The 14242-nt window shown below is 34.5% G+C and overlaps 1 long non-coding RNA gene across 1 annotated transcript; it reads right to left on the bottom strand.

Annotated features, from left to right (window-relative positions):
* Positions 1-11336: 11336 nt before the first annotated feature.
* LOC104680158 lies at positions 11337-13633 on the bottom strand. Its single transcript, XR_750413.2, has 2 exons — positions 13025-13633; positions 11337-11544 (listed from the first exon to the last, which is right to left on the bottom strand). It is a non-coding gene; the product is annotated as an uncharacterized LOC104680158 (long non-coding RNA).
* Between the last annotated feature and the right edge of the window lie 609 nt (positions 13634-14242).

The raw sequence follows: 14242 nt of genomic DNA on the forward strand, positions 1-14242 counted from the left end.
CAGAATTGATTTGTCGATTTCTCTGATTTCTATTATGCATTTAATTATGTTTTTATTAGACCTATAATTTTAAATGGACATTTTTGTTTCTTCTAGGCTTTCTCTGATTTAAGTGCTGTCCATATGTGATATTTGTATACTACATATGCATCTATGAAAATATATATTTAACAGTTATATAGTATTTCATATATTTTTCATTCAAGTCCTATATGTTCTTGATAAATCTCTTTCAATGTTTTCTATTTATGGTAAACAGGCTCTTTTAAAAATTGTATTTTCACCTTCTGATGTACGATAGCTAAATACAAGGATGAGTGTTATGATAACCCATTAATAATTTTCACTCGAATGGCAACTAGATGGTTCTCAGGGCATTTCATTAGCTTTCAATGGATTCTGGGGCATTGGTAATAGATGTTGCTTGCTTAAATGAAGAGTGAAGAGTGAATAACGCCTAAATGAGTTGCCCCTACATCACACCTCTGGCCCTTAACCCTATTCCCCAGCATGTACTTTCCCCAAGCCTTACAATAGAGGAAACCTTGTCTATTCTCAGCAGAGAGTTGGGAAGTTTTGGTTTTCCTCACTTGCATTTTCCTGAGTCTTTTAGTTGTGCACATGTGTCTTTCCTATTGATCTAGGGATTCAGTTTTTGAAACCTCAAATCCAATAATTATCCCCTTTGTTCATTTTTATTATTTTTGCATATATCATCCCTTCCATAACACAATAAAATACAGACTATCTAGAAACTGAAAGGAAGAAGACCTACGCAGTAGGAAAAAAAGCAAGGAAGAGGAGGAATAAAATTTTAAAGTATTATTTAGACTGAACAAAGAAAGGAAATTCCACAGAAAAATAATCAGTTAGCCCTTTATTTATTCTTTTACTAAAAACAAAGCTATTCCTGTTACTACAATTATTATTTTCAAACAATACATTAATTGTACAAATTTGTCTTTCATATGTGCAAAAATGTACAGTCACATCCTCTGTGTGCTAACAACTATGAATGACAATCAAGGTTTCCCTCATTTTAATAGATTACCTATCATAGTGGAAGTATTAAGAAAATCTGGCTTCACAATCTTGCTAAATGGCCCTCTCTGCTAAGGACATGTGGACCCATACACTTGATCAGTGAGCCTTTGTTCAAAACTTACAAGCACAAAATGTAGGTGCAAAGGATACCTTTTTCCTGCTTTTTAAAAGATGAGTACATGAATACTCACTGAGGTAACAAGATTTCCAAATGTTGATTTCCCATAATTGGAGTTCAAAAGGGATTAATGTGGGCAGTCGAATTCCAGAAAGGGCACTTGCAGAGATGGTGCTGGAATTTTGATTGAGTGGAAATGAAACATATCTAAGAACAGGTAGTAGGAAAGAACTTCTATCTTGGGACACTCGAATCACAGTGTTTCCTTTGACAAAGAAGAAAGAAGAGTGTGGGGTATGTGCAGATGATAATGTGGATGTAAGATAAGATATGGAACTATGAATATAGGGTGGTCATTCTGTATTCAAAGTGATGACCTAAAATCTTCTTTAAGAGAGTAGACATGTGATTAGGCTGAAGGACTTTGAGGTTCAGAAATAGATTAATATGGTAGTGGATTCATGAATGAGAGAAAAATAGAGAAAGAAAGGCAGAATAATAAATTCACTCAAGATAAAGGAGAAAGTGGAAGAATAAGGAGACAAGAAAAGGTGAGAAGTTTAGTGAAAGAGAATAAAAAAGTATAGATTAATCTTCATATATTACTTGTTATAACACTGTATTTCCCCCATTAGATAGAAAATCTCAAAAAACACCATTGAATATCTCCTCTCTACTTTATAGTAAAATCATTAGTTACCATTTCTTAAGAACCTACTATGTGCCAGGTACCATGCTAGACTTCACAAATGTCTAATGTTATCTCTACAACAAATCCACAGAGTATATGTTGGTATCTCCATTTTACGAGGGTGGAAATTTAACTCAAAGGGGTTAAACATACTATCCAAGCTTTTAGAGCAAGCATATGTTGGAGCTAAGATTGGAACTCAAATCCATCTGGCTATGTGTTCACTTCTCACCTTCTTAGCTGGGTGTAGTGAGTGTGGTGCTCTGTAAAGATTGGAGAGTAACCGAAAGGGATAGGCAGGAAGGAAGTCATCAAACATGCCTGTTTCATGCCACAGTTTCTGCTTTTAGCAACTGTAGTCTCATCTTGAGATGCACCTGGTAGGCACAGCTGTGCACATACTTTCTCTTTGGAGAAAGAAACTCTGCAAAGAAACACATAATAGATGTGTCTTGCTGGTGGCAATATGTCAGCAATGTCATTCTAAATCTGACCCATACATACTCACTCGAACAACATCTGTGGACAGGTAAGACAAGGACTATCACTGATGATATGATTCTACACCTAGAAAACCGTAAAGACCCAGCCAAAAGGCTCCTACAACTGGTAAATGACTTCAGTCAAGTTTCAGGATACAAAATCCATGCACAAATATCAGTACCATTTCTATACACCAGCAATTTTCCATCTGAGAGCCAAATCAAGAATGCAATCCCATTTACAATAGCCACACACAAAAAAAACACCTAGGAATATATCTAACCAAGGCGTGAAAGATCTCTACAAGGAGAACTGCAAAACACTGCTGAAAGAAATCAGAGATGATACAAACAAATGGAAAAATATTCCATGTTCATGGATTGAAAAAATCAATATCATTATAATGGCCATACTGCCCAAAGCAATCTACAGGTTCAAAACTATTCCTATCAAGCTACCAACATCATCTTTCACAGAACTAGAGAAAACAATTCTAAAATTCACACGGAACCAAGAAAGAGCCCAAATAGTCAAAGCAATTCTAAGCAAAAACAACAAAGCAGAAGGCATCACATTACCTAACTTCAAACTATCCTATAAGGCTACAGTAGCCAAAGCAGCATAGTAGTGGTACAAAAACAGACACTTAGACCAATGGAACTGAATAGAGAAGCTGGAAATAAAGCTTCTTAGCCACAGCCATCTTATCTTTGAAAAAGTTGACAAAAATAAGCAATGGGGAAAATACTGCCTATTCAATAAATGGTGCTGGGATAGCTGAGTAGTCATATGCAGAAAAATGAAACTGGATCCCTACCTTTCGCCATACAAAAATTAACTCAAAATGGATTAAAGATTTAAATGTAAGTTCTCAAACTATAAGAATCCTAAAATAAAACCTAGGAAACACCATTCTGGACATCAGCCTTGGGAAAAAATTTATGACTAAGGCCTCAAAAGCAATTACAACAAAAACTGACAAATGTGACCTAATTAAACTAAAGAGCTTCTGCACAGCAAAAGGAACTATGAACAGAGTAAACAGACAGACTACAGCATGGGAGAAAATATTTGTAAACTATATATCTGACAAAGGTCTAATATCTAAAATCTGTAAAGAAATTAAACAATCAAATAAGCAGAAAACAAATAACTCCATTGAAATTGGACAAAATACATGAACAGACAAATCTCACAAGAAGACACATAAATGGCCAAAAAACATGAAAAAAATACTCAACATCACTAATCATTAAAGAAATGCAAATCAAACCCACAATGCAATACCATCTCACACCAGTCAGAATGGCTACTATTAAAATGTCCAAAAAAAAAAAAAAAAATCAGATGTTGATGAGGTTGCAGAGAAAAGGGAACAATTGCACACTGTTGGTGGGAATGTAAATTAGTTCAGCCACTGTGGAAAGCAGTTTGGAGATTTCTCAAAGAGCCTAAAACAGAACCACCATTCAATCCAACAGTTCCATTACTGAGTATATATCCAAAAGAAAATAAATTGTTCTACCAAAAAGACACACGCACTTCTCTGTTCATTGCAGCACTATTCACAATAGCAAAGGCATGGAATCAACCTGGGTGCCCATCAACAGTGAATGGGATAAAGAAAATATGATACATATATACCATGGAATGCTACAGAGCCATAAAAAAGAATGAAATCATGTCCTTTGCAGCACTCTGAATGAAACTGGAGGCCATTATCCTAAGTGAATTAATGCAGTAACAGATAAATACCATGTGTTCTCGCTTATAAGCTGGAGGTAAACATTGGGTATTTATGGACATAATGATGGTAACAATAGATACTGGAGACCACCAGAGCAGGGAGAGAGGGAGGTTTGGAAGGGTTAGTTGAAAAACTAACTATTGGGTACTATGGCTCAGTACCTTGATGATGGGATCAAGCATAGCCCAAACCTCAGCATCATGCAATATCCCCAGGTAACAAACCTGCACATGCACCCCCTGAATATAAAATAAAAGTTGCAATTATAAAAAGAAAATAAAGAAAGCTTCATGAGGAAAAAAAAAGAGTTGGCCACACGGAAGACATGAGCAACATTCAAGAAAAGCGTGTTAGAAGAGTACAGGATAGGCTATGGGATGGAGGTGGTTAAAAAGTGTGAGAGAAACGACCAAGTAGAAACAGAATATTAGATAACAATAGTCATTCTCACATACAGTAATTGTAAGGATTAACAAAATACATGCAGGGATAAGACAACAGCTGACATGTAATATGTGCTCAATAAATGAGAGCTATTGCCATTTCGTTTGAAGTTTAAGTGAAAAAAATTCACTGTATTCTTGAGAAAATCCCAAATTGTAGGAATGTATGATTGTACTGTTTATAATTTCAGTATTTAGAGTTGGCATTCAAGACTTTAATATTGAAAACATATAATCATTGTAACCTCTTTTACTAGAGGCCTCATTTCGTATCTAATTGTAATTCAAATATGATTTCTATGTTCGTTGCCTTCATTCCACACATACCTTGTTTTCTAGATTTACTGTTTACAGCCCCTAAAGCTCTATTTCCACAGGTTTTTTCTTTTGCCTTCTCTCTCAAATATTCACAAGCCCTTCAAAAGAGTCCCTTCTTTTAGTTATACCTGGCCGTTACTTTCTTTTTCTGTTATTCCAATTCCTACCTTGAGCCGGAATAACCAAACATGGAGTAGTTAGTCCATTTATTCAATCATGTACATATTCCTTTATTTATTTTTTTAATTCAAAAAAATTTTTGAATGCTTGCTGTCCGCCAGGCACTGCAGTAAGCTTAGAGCTACAAAAATGAGTTGTCCTACCAGAATTTCTGGAGTTTGTTTTCACCTTGAGGGGAAGACAATTATTTAATGGGACAGGTAATAACTCTAAGTGGTGATTGTACTAAAAAAGAAAATTAAAGGGAGCTCTTAGAGCATTAGTATGGGGAAACTGGGGAGATTTTCCTGAAAAAGTTCTAGGTGAACCCTGAATGAACCAGTAGGCCCCACCTCATGGGTGAATTCCGTGGGAAGCATTTGACTCTTGTAGCTTTGACACTTTGTTTCCCAGATCATCTTCTTCCATGACACTTTTGAAGCCCCCAGAATTCCCCCCAAACATCTGCCTTTAGCACTCACAAATTACTTTTAGTTGAATAGTTTATTTATTTCTGTATCTTTTCAACATTTCGGCTGCATCTATTTTTCTTTTCCCCTACTTATGATTAATATTTGGCAATCTTTTCTACTCAACGTTCTCTAAACTTACATTTTTCTCTGCTTTTGAATCTTTTATTGAAGAAATGCTTATGCATTCTGTTTTCCATTCACTATTCACTTCATTTCTCCTTATTATCTTTTTCTGGCTCAGTGCATTTACCGGCCAGCAGTTTCTCTTTGCATTTTTTTGGCTTCATTTGTACTTTTTTGGACTTTTTCTTCACCCATCAACCAATATAATAATATATCCTATTGCAGTAAATGTGTCAGATCATGTTTAGTAGTTAATTCTTTAATTTCCATAAAAGTAGTGATTTTCAAAATACTATCTGTGATTTTTCTGCACTTTTGTCTTTGTCATTTTTAATTTGCTGAAACTGGCTAATAATGATTAATACAAATATCAAATCAAATCCAATGAACTCACCTTTTGCTTCCCCACAAAATCAAAGCTCACATGTAAAGAATATAAAGACTGGCATTAGTGCTCGTGGAAGGAACACAAAGTTTTCAACCATCTCAAAGCATCAGTATTCATTTTCAGTGTGGTGCCTTATGAATCCTCATGTTTATAACACTTCTCCGCTGGAATAAATCTTGTAGCTGATTATCACAGCAGTGGGCTTGGTGCCAAAAGCAATTCTGAGAATGGCATTCAATCAATGTGTAAACTAGTAAAATGCCAGGAACTTTTGGAAGACCAAGAAGGGTGATTAGTTATTGAAGAATAAACAATAGTAAAACACTGAGCATACTCTCTCAAACAGTGCAGAAAAGAATTTTCCATGAGTTAATATGAATATAGACCTGGTTGTATTTTAGGATGTGGGTTCCAACAGATGATTTATATTTTGTTATATTGTGGGAGAACGTTTAACTAGTACAAAGTATGTCATTTACAGTTTAAAAGAAATAAACACTTCTGTTACTCAAAGTAATATGTTTAGAATACTGCCATCGACATATACTTTCATTTATAATTTAATAAGAAACCTGATATAGAAAAATATAAACAGTAATAAATCGATGAAAAGAAAACCACAGGAGCTGAAAACCTAGAACTGTGATTATTAACATTAGGCTAAACAGAACGTTAGGATGCCATTCTGTAATATATTTCAATAGAGAAAGAGTCTTCAGTATATTTAGTATATATATGGAATGCATTATCTAAAGTTCTGGAATAAATTCCATTTAGATTTTAGAACATTTTAAAATTTAATAAATTCTTAATGGAAAAAATCATTGCGTGATGGCATAGGTTCATAGTGTTCCAAAACTTAGGCTGGGAGATGGAAACACCCAAATTGAGAGAGAAGAAGAGGGCATATACCCAACCAGCTGTTCAGCCAAATCAACCTACTGCCAGTGGAGAAAACATACATTTGTCTATCCTATCACTAACTGAAAATACTTTATTATAATCATTATTATTTGACATTTGGAAAATTATGTGAGCAACCATAGTTTCACATTCAGATTTTCAGAAAGAAAGTGTCATTTTTACTCTCGATGTCTGTAATGCAATGCCACTTATACAACATATACACATGAAATGGGCCAGGACCAATCTATTCATTTGTAATATTTAAAATGTATATGCAAAGTGCCATACAATGGCTTTGCTTATGACAATCAATGTGAAAAATAAAGATGGCAGAAATTAACCAATTATCCAATTTTTTCATTGTATTCTATTGTTAACTCTTAATTTTCCATTAGAGACATGCAGTGCTTACATCCACTTGCACATACACACACACACACACACACGAAGAAGAAACTTGTAGTGTCTTCATTACTGTCGAAGGAAATATTTTACCTATTTTTCCCTAAGGGTTCATTTAGCAAAATAAGTTACAAATCTTTTAAAATAAAATTGTGTGCCTAAAAAAAACATGAATTATGCCAATACATGACAAAAATCAAGCTGAGATGACTTAAAACTGCATGTAAATGATCCTTGGTGATATATATCATGGTGAGGTTTATGCACCACCATGCACAATTCTGGAAAAGGTACAAAAGCAATATTTATGTATAGTAATATTTTAGGAACCAGCATATTGACTCCAAGTTCCAAGACGGACTTACACTTAAAACATTTAAGACCTTGCAAAATGTTTTCTGGCTTTCTAGGATTTGAGTATTGTCCTATTACACAGAGTTGCTAAGTCCTAAAAGTTCATGCCATTTATCAATTTTTCGTGAATTCAATTGTACATGTCAGGTGTATGTCAGGTGCCCAGAGGAGGAAGGGAATTCAATCCACATATGCTCACTCATTGACACATACATAAAAGGAACATTTGCAGATGTTTTGATAATGGAAGGGTTCAAATCATTTGTCCTAAGGCAGTATTCGTAGGAATACTTTGATCAGTTGCACAGTGGTTAGATTATTTTCCCTGCAGAAATTACCACATGACCCCAAAGGACAAGAGAAATATTATGTGAGATAATTGGAAAACATCCTATTGGCGTATTTCAGCAAGTGGACCAGAATGAATTGTATTCAATCTGATTTCAACTAGTTAATGTAATATGTTTAATGCCACAGTGAGATGAGGAAAGCCAACAGATAAAACCCACATAAATCATAAAAAATTGCCTTACTCCATCAATGTTCATCGACCTTTAATTGTGATATCTTTTCTTTAAAATTTTGTAGTTGCTAGTTTTCTTCACGATTATTAGCAGTTGCAGAGTGTTTTGTGATTTACATACATAAACTGAACTCACTCAAAAACTAGAGGCAGATGTTCTTATCTCCTTTTCACAGATAGGGTACCAAATGTTCATTTAGGAATCATGATCTTTGTAAAATCACAAAGGTGCTGAGTTACAAAGCTGGGACACCGATGAAAATCGTTTATATATTCTACAGTGTTCTCCCCCATTAAAAATATTTCTTCAGTTTTTTTAAGGAAAATGTTTTAGTGGGAACTTTAGGATTAATAATTGTTTTATATTAGCCACAATATTGATAAAAGGATAGCATAGGAACTCTATTGGCCATGTTTCATGAACCAGTGTTGTAGATTGTAATCTCCATTTTTGCAGATGTAGAATTCATCTTCAGAGATCAAATACCTTGCCTGAGTTTCTAAAGCTAGTGAGTAGTGGGGGTAACATTTGAACCCAGAACCTCTAACATCAGAATTTGCACTTTGAACAAAGCAAAGGTTTACAATGAATGACACATGTCCATAAAGAGAAGAAGAATTTTGGTGTAATTTTTATAAAACTGTAATTTTTAAACATGCTTGTGTTTTACCATATTTGGCACTGAATATCTCTTTACCTGAAAAACATTTTTCTATATTCTTCCTCTATTTAAATAGGTTAGAGAGCACTGGAAAATATAGGACTACACTGCCTTTTTTGTACTAGACAGCTTTCATGCTATTATTTGAAAATAGAACATAATAATACTTTAAGTCTCTATAGAGTGTAAACAATTTTGTCATAGGGTTTCATATTTAAAAATTAATATTTGCTGTCAGCTACTACATATTCTATAATTTCAAAAAATTCCAAGAAATGGGTAATACAGAATACTGAATGTTGATGCTTCCCTTTGACTCATAGTCACTGGTTCAGAAAGAAGCATTTTAAAAAATGTTTATTCAGACAGAATTTTTTAACTCTCTACTTTCCTGCGAAAGATAGAACTCAGCCTTTTTTTTTCCCCAGGAGGTTTGGTTATGGGTTTTTGTTGTTTTTCGGAACAGTTTTGATGAAAGAACATCATTATATTTGTAATCTCATATTATTGGGAAACAGAAAATAAATTTTTATGCTTTATCATTTCAAAGATTTTTCTAAAATGTTTTAAAATATATCTTTAGTTTGAGTTATTTCTTGCAGAGTACCTAAAACTTGTATTTCTAAGTAGGAGTAAAGTTCAAGTTTACAAATGAAGTCAAAAGCAAAGTGAGAAAATGACGTGGGGAATAGTGAAAGACAAATGAGGGTAAATTAAACTTCAATTCAATTTGTTTTTAACAGTTGAGTTCATTAAAATGCAACTTCATGGTGGTACTTCTTATAGTACTGCAAAGTCATCTTATTTCTAAGATGCAAAGCTTAAAACTTATTTGTGTAAAGTCCCCTCTTTGTTTGTGTCAACTTACTCAGCCAGTTAGTTTGACTCTGTAGATATCCATAATTAAATCCTTTATTTGGTTATAAACACCCATCACGAGTCATGGATCTTGTAAAATGTAGTAGTGTCTTGCTGCTCAGAAGATGATTTTACAAAATAAACGGTGACAATCGTTATGTTGCTACAATCGTTATGCTGCTACACGATTTCAGCCATCTCTAAGAAAGGGAGCCGTGTTTACTAAATAGTCTTTATAGTGTACAGATTTCATACAAAAAAGCTTTTTACGGAAATGTTACTGTTGGGACTTTAAAAATCTATGGAAAATCTAATATTCCTGAATTGCCCTAGTTTCTGATTTTAACAAAATGCGAGGATCAAAATTATATTGCCTAATCTTATTTTACAATGTTTGTTTACATTATAATCACTTCCAAATGACACCTCTTGAGGTTCATGCTATGTCTTAAACAGTGGATCAGGTTGGCTGATTAAAATATTTGAGATCTTAATAATTCTTTATATTTCCCCCTTGTTAAATGCTTTTATTTTGGCGGGGGAGATCTTTTAAAAGTACAAATGGTAGTAAACTACTCATTTAAATTTTTTTATGTATTGTCTCAGATACCAATATTTGAAAAATTTTATTTGAATAAACTGGAAACACAGGGAACAGCAATATCTAATTAATCACATTGGAGTTTGCCTACATCCCAGTGTAAAAGTCTTTCTATGAAAATTGAAACACCTTTTATATTACTGAGCATGAAATTACTTCATAGCTGTTGTTTTTGTTTCAACTTCTTCTTCAAATATTGCAATATGGTAAGAGTGGATGTGTTGGCATCATTTTCAGGGTTATAGAAGGAAGAGCAGATGTTTGGACCTAAACCATACAATGCACCTCTTTACATTTGCAACATGTAGAATATGCCTGATAAAATATGACATGATAACAGAAGTAATAAATTATATTGTCTGAATTCTATGACAATAGCTCTTCCCAAAACTGACTGCTTTGCTTGCAGCAGGATTTATAAAAGGCTCAATTAATGTGGCTTTAGGACAGGTAAGATTCTGAAGCTACATAAACATTAATTCAGTAAAATACATATCAGGATTAGAAACTTTTCAAAGTATTCAGATCTAGGTTACAGAGTATAAAATACTGTGGTATTATTTGTCATACCATTTAAAGATGCCCATAATTAGTTACTATTTAAGTTCTAGGCAGAGTAGTTCCAGATAAGTCATAACATTCAACCTTTTGTTCACACTTGTTTTTCCACAATATTTGTGATGACTGTAACTTGGACCAGTCAGTCTGAGATTAGCATTTCAGAGATGCATAAAGTAAATTTCCCCCTCTTTCCTATGATGATCTTTTAAATATAATAAATAGCTTTTCTTCTGTCTCCTCTCACATAATAATTTCTACAAGGAAAATCTGGTTCTGCTGACTGTTTTTATCATAATAGGAGATTTACCAACTTACTTGATATTTATTCCTTACATATAGAAATATCGACTTATCAAAAATAAAAGCAAGTGCTTGGCTGTATCCAGTGTAACACTGTTGTAAAGGCGGGAATCAGAATAGGTGCTTCAATGCTGTATCATTGGCACATAGCCAATAATCAGCAGATAGAGGGACATTGAAAGGAATTAGCAACACATTTATTAGACTTTTTAAATAATACAAAGGGAGGAAGAAAAAAGATAAAACCAGGAAACTGAGAATTTAAAAGTAAAACAGTTTAAGTTGTATTGTTGGATGAAAGTAGAAGGGAAGTTTTCTCATCTTGTTCTATGCGATTCAGAGTTTCTGGAGCACAGCATTCTCTTCTACATCCGGTAGTTCATCAGAGATCTTTAAGATCGAGCACAGACGAAAGAATGACCAAAACCATTAGAATCTTTGAAGCTTCTGTTAATAATTTGAGAAATTATTAGAGATGTTGAGATGTTAAGCTCGAAGAACTGTAGGAGTTTAAAAGCCTTCTTCAAATAACAACGGGCATTACAAACCCGGCATTATAAAAGTCTGTACTTGGGCACCCTTAGCAGCCCTAGTTTACAGCTGAGAAAGCTGCAGCACAGAGAGCTTAAGTAATGTGTCTAATGGTCACACAGCTAATGCCGTAGGACTTTTCCTCTCCTCTTGAAAGAGTAGTTTCAAGGAAGATATATCGGCAAATTGCTAAACAGCAGTTTTCCAATTAACAATGAAGAAATGAAACTTATTGTAAATCTTTGCCACAACACACTTTGCTATGTTCACCCAGCTCCTGGCTTTTCTCTCAAGTATCACCTGCTGAACCTTACCTTAGTTCACTTTGTTACTTTGTTTGTGAGCTTGCACAAGTTTTGCTAACAGATGTTTGTGAAATTGTTCATGTTTTTGTTGCCTTATATAGTAGAATTTACTTAGCAGAATTTATTTTCTACTATAACAATTTTATATAGTAAAATAATTTTGTAATTTTTTGCATGTATAATATAAGGAAATAATATAATAATTTTACATATATAAATAGCCTTCGCACTCTTAGTCTTCACAACCTACACTCTGCTTTGGGGGCCGAGGGAGAGTGGTGAATTAGGGGATGAAGAAGGACAGAGGATAATTTAGAAATGTAAACAAAACAGAGTTGCTCTGTTTAAAGAGAAGTTAGGAGGCCACAAACTCTGGTTCTGGAAAATTCTGAGCTTGGTAAAAAACAATTCTGGAATCATCAAATGTTGCTTTTGCCCCCAAAAAGACCACATTTAATTAATCCAGGTAAATGCCTGTCTATTTATTATGTTGCCAGGGTTAAAAAAAAAAAGGAAAAAGGAATATAATGGTCGTTCTGCTCCAGAGAACGTTAATTATTTATCCTGATGCAAACGTAATTACCTGGCAATTCATGGAAATCAAAAAATGTGGCATTAGAAAGAATGAAATAATTAAAATATATTGATAATGAGCACACACTGCTATATTGACCCAACGATGGTTAAGATACCAAAGATGCGCTCTTCAGAAGGGTATTATTTTGTAATTAAAAAGAACTGTAGAAAAAGAAACTGAAGACATGTTAATTATACAGTGCATTCAATGTAGTTGTCAGTAGAAATGCCATTTAAGGAAAATAATACCATGTTAAAAAGAAGTTAACGTGGAAAAAAAAACCTGAAAAGGAACTTACTGTTGATACAAGTAGGATAAATTATACGTGCCTGGAAGGCAATAGTGATTTGTTTAAGATTTTTAAATACCAGACACTGGAAATAATAGTTTCATGATCAGCATCTTGTTTTTATTGGAGGTGGAAGGTTCATCATTTCACATATTCATCATCACTGACCTTCTTTATCTAGGCTCTCTTCTCTGGAATCGATGCTATCACTCATGATCACACAGTATATTTTTTTCTGGGTTCTTAAATTTGATGTTATTTGAGAGTGTCTGATGTTCCTCATCCATAGTAGATCTGTCATGGCCCTCATCACGCTGAGGGACATAGTACTGTTTATATTTTTAATGGCAGAAAGGCTTGATTTGATCAATCCGGTGGGGAAAAAATAACTCAGAGTCATTCCTGGCATCAATCAAGGCAAAAATTCTTTCACTCTTTCAGCTTTCTTCCAGCTGGGTGGGCATCCTCTTGGTGGAAAGTAATTGCTACCAAAAGAATGAGTGGTTTGGACCAACCTATGTCTAGTCTTTTTGATGATTTTGAGATTAAGCCAAGTATTTTCATTGAGGAAAAACATGAAGAATTATAAGCAGCTAGCCACGTATGTGGACAATCCTAACTGATCATTGAACATCGAGTTAAAGTGTTTAGAAGTTTGATTGGGACATAGTGACAGGAATGCAGGAATAATTTTGCATAGTCTGATATCCATATTTATCGCTGACTTGACATCAAGGCACAATAAAGAGATACGCTTTCATTCCATTTAAATGGAGAATGCATTTTAAACTATCCCAAGTCTCTACATCTCTAGAGGAAAGCCTTCAACATTTAGGACCAGTGTGTTGGTCTGTCTGGTTCTAAGATAGACCTCATGGCAGGCAGGCAGTTTTCAGAGGCAGGATTAAGATGAACTATTGACTGATAAAGTTTAACTCAGTCAGCCTAGGTCCTACAGTTTTTAAGACTTAAATGACATATCTTTCAAGTCAAGCAAATTCAGTAAATATTTAAGTGTCTCCTGTGTGTGAGGCACTCTTAGGATGGAATGGCAAGTTGGTCTCGTGGAGACACTCCCAGCATACTCCCTAGGGCATCCTCCCACACTGGGTGGAACCCATTAGTTTCCTCCTACGCTTTCAGGTCTCATCACAAATGTCATCGCCAAATGAGTGATGCCATTTGTAGAGTGAGAGAGGCTTCTCTCTCACTCTACAAATGGCAGGGCTGCTTGCCCCTGCTTTCCATGGTTCACCGTTCCTCAGGTGCACCCTCACAGTTGCGATATTATTTGCATGTTCACTGCACATTTCCTTGCTTGTTCACTGACTGTCTGTCTTCCTAGGCTACAAATTCCACCAGGATGTCTATCGCAATTCCCATTCT

The sequence above is a fragment of the Rhinopithecus roxellana genome, chromosome 1 (genome assembly GCF_007565055.1).
Source record: "Rhinopithecus roxellana isolate Shanxi Qingling chromosome 1, ASM756505v1, whole genome shotgun sequence".
Taxonomy (NCBI): domain Eukaryota; kingdom Metazoa; phylum Chordata; class Mammalia; order Primates; family Cercopithecidae; genus Rhinopithecus; species Rhinopithecus roxellana.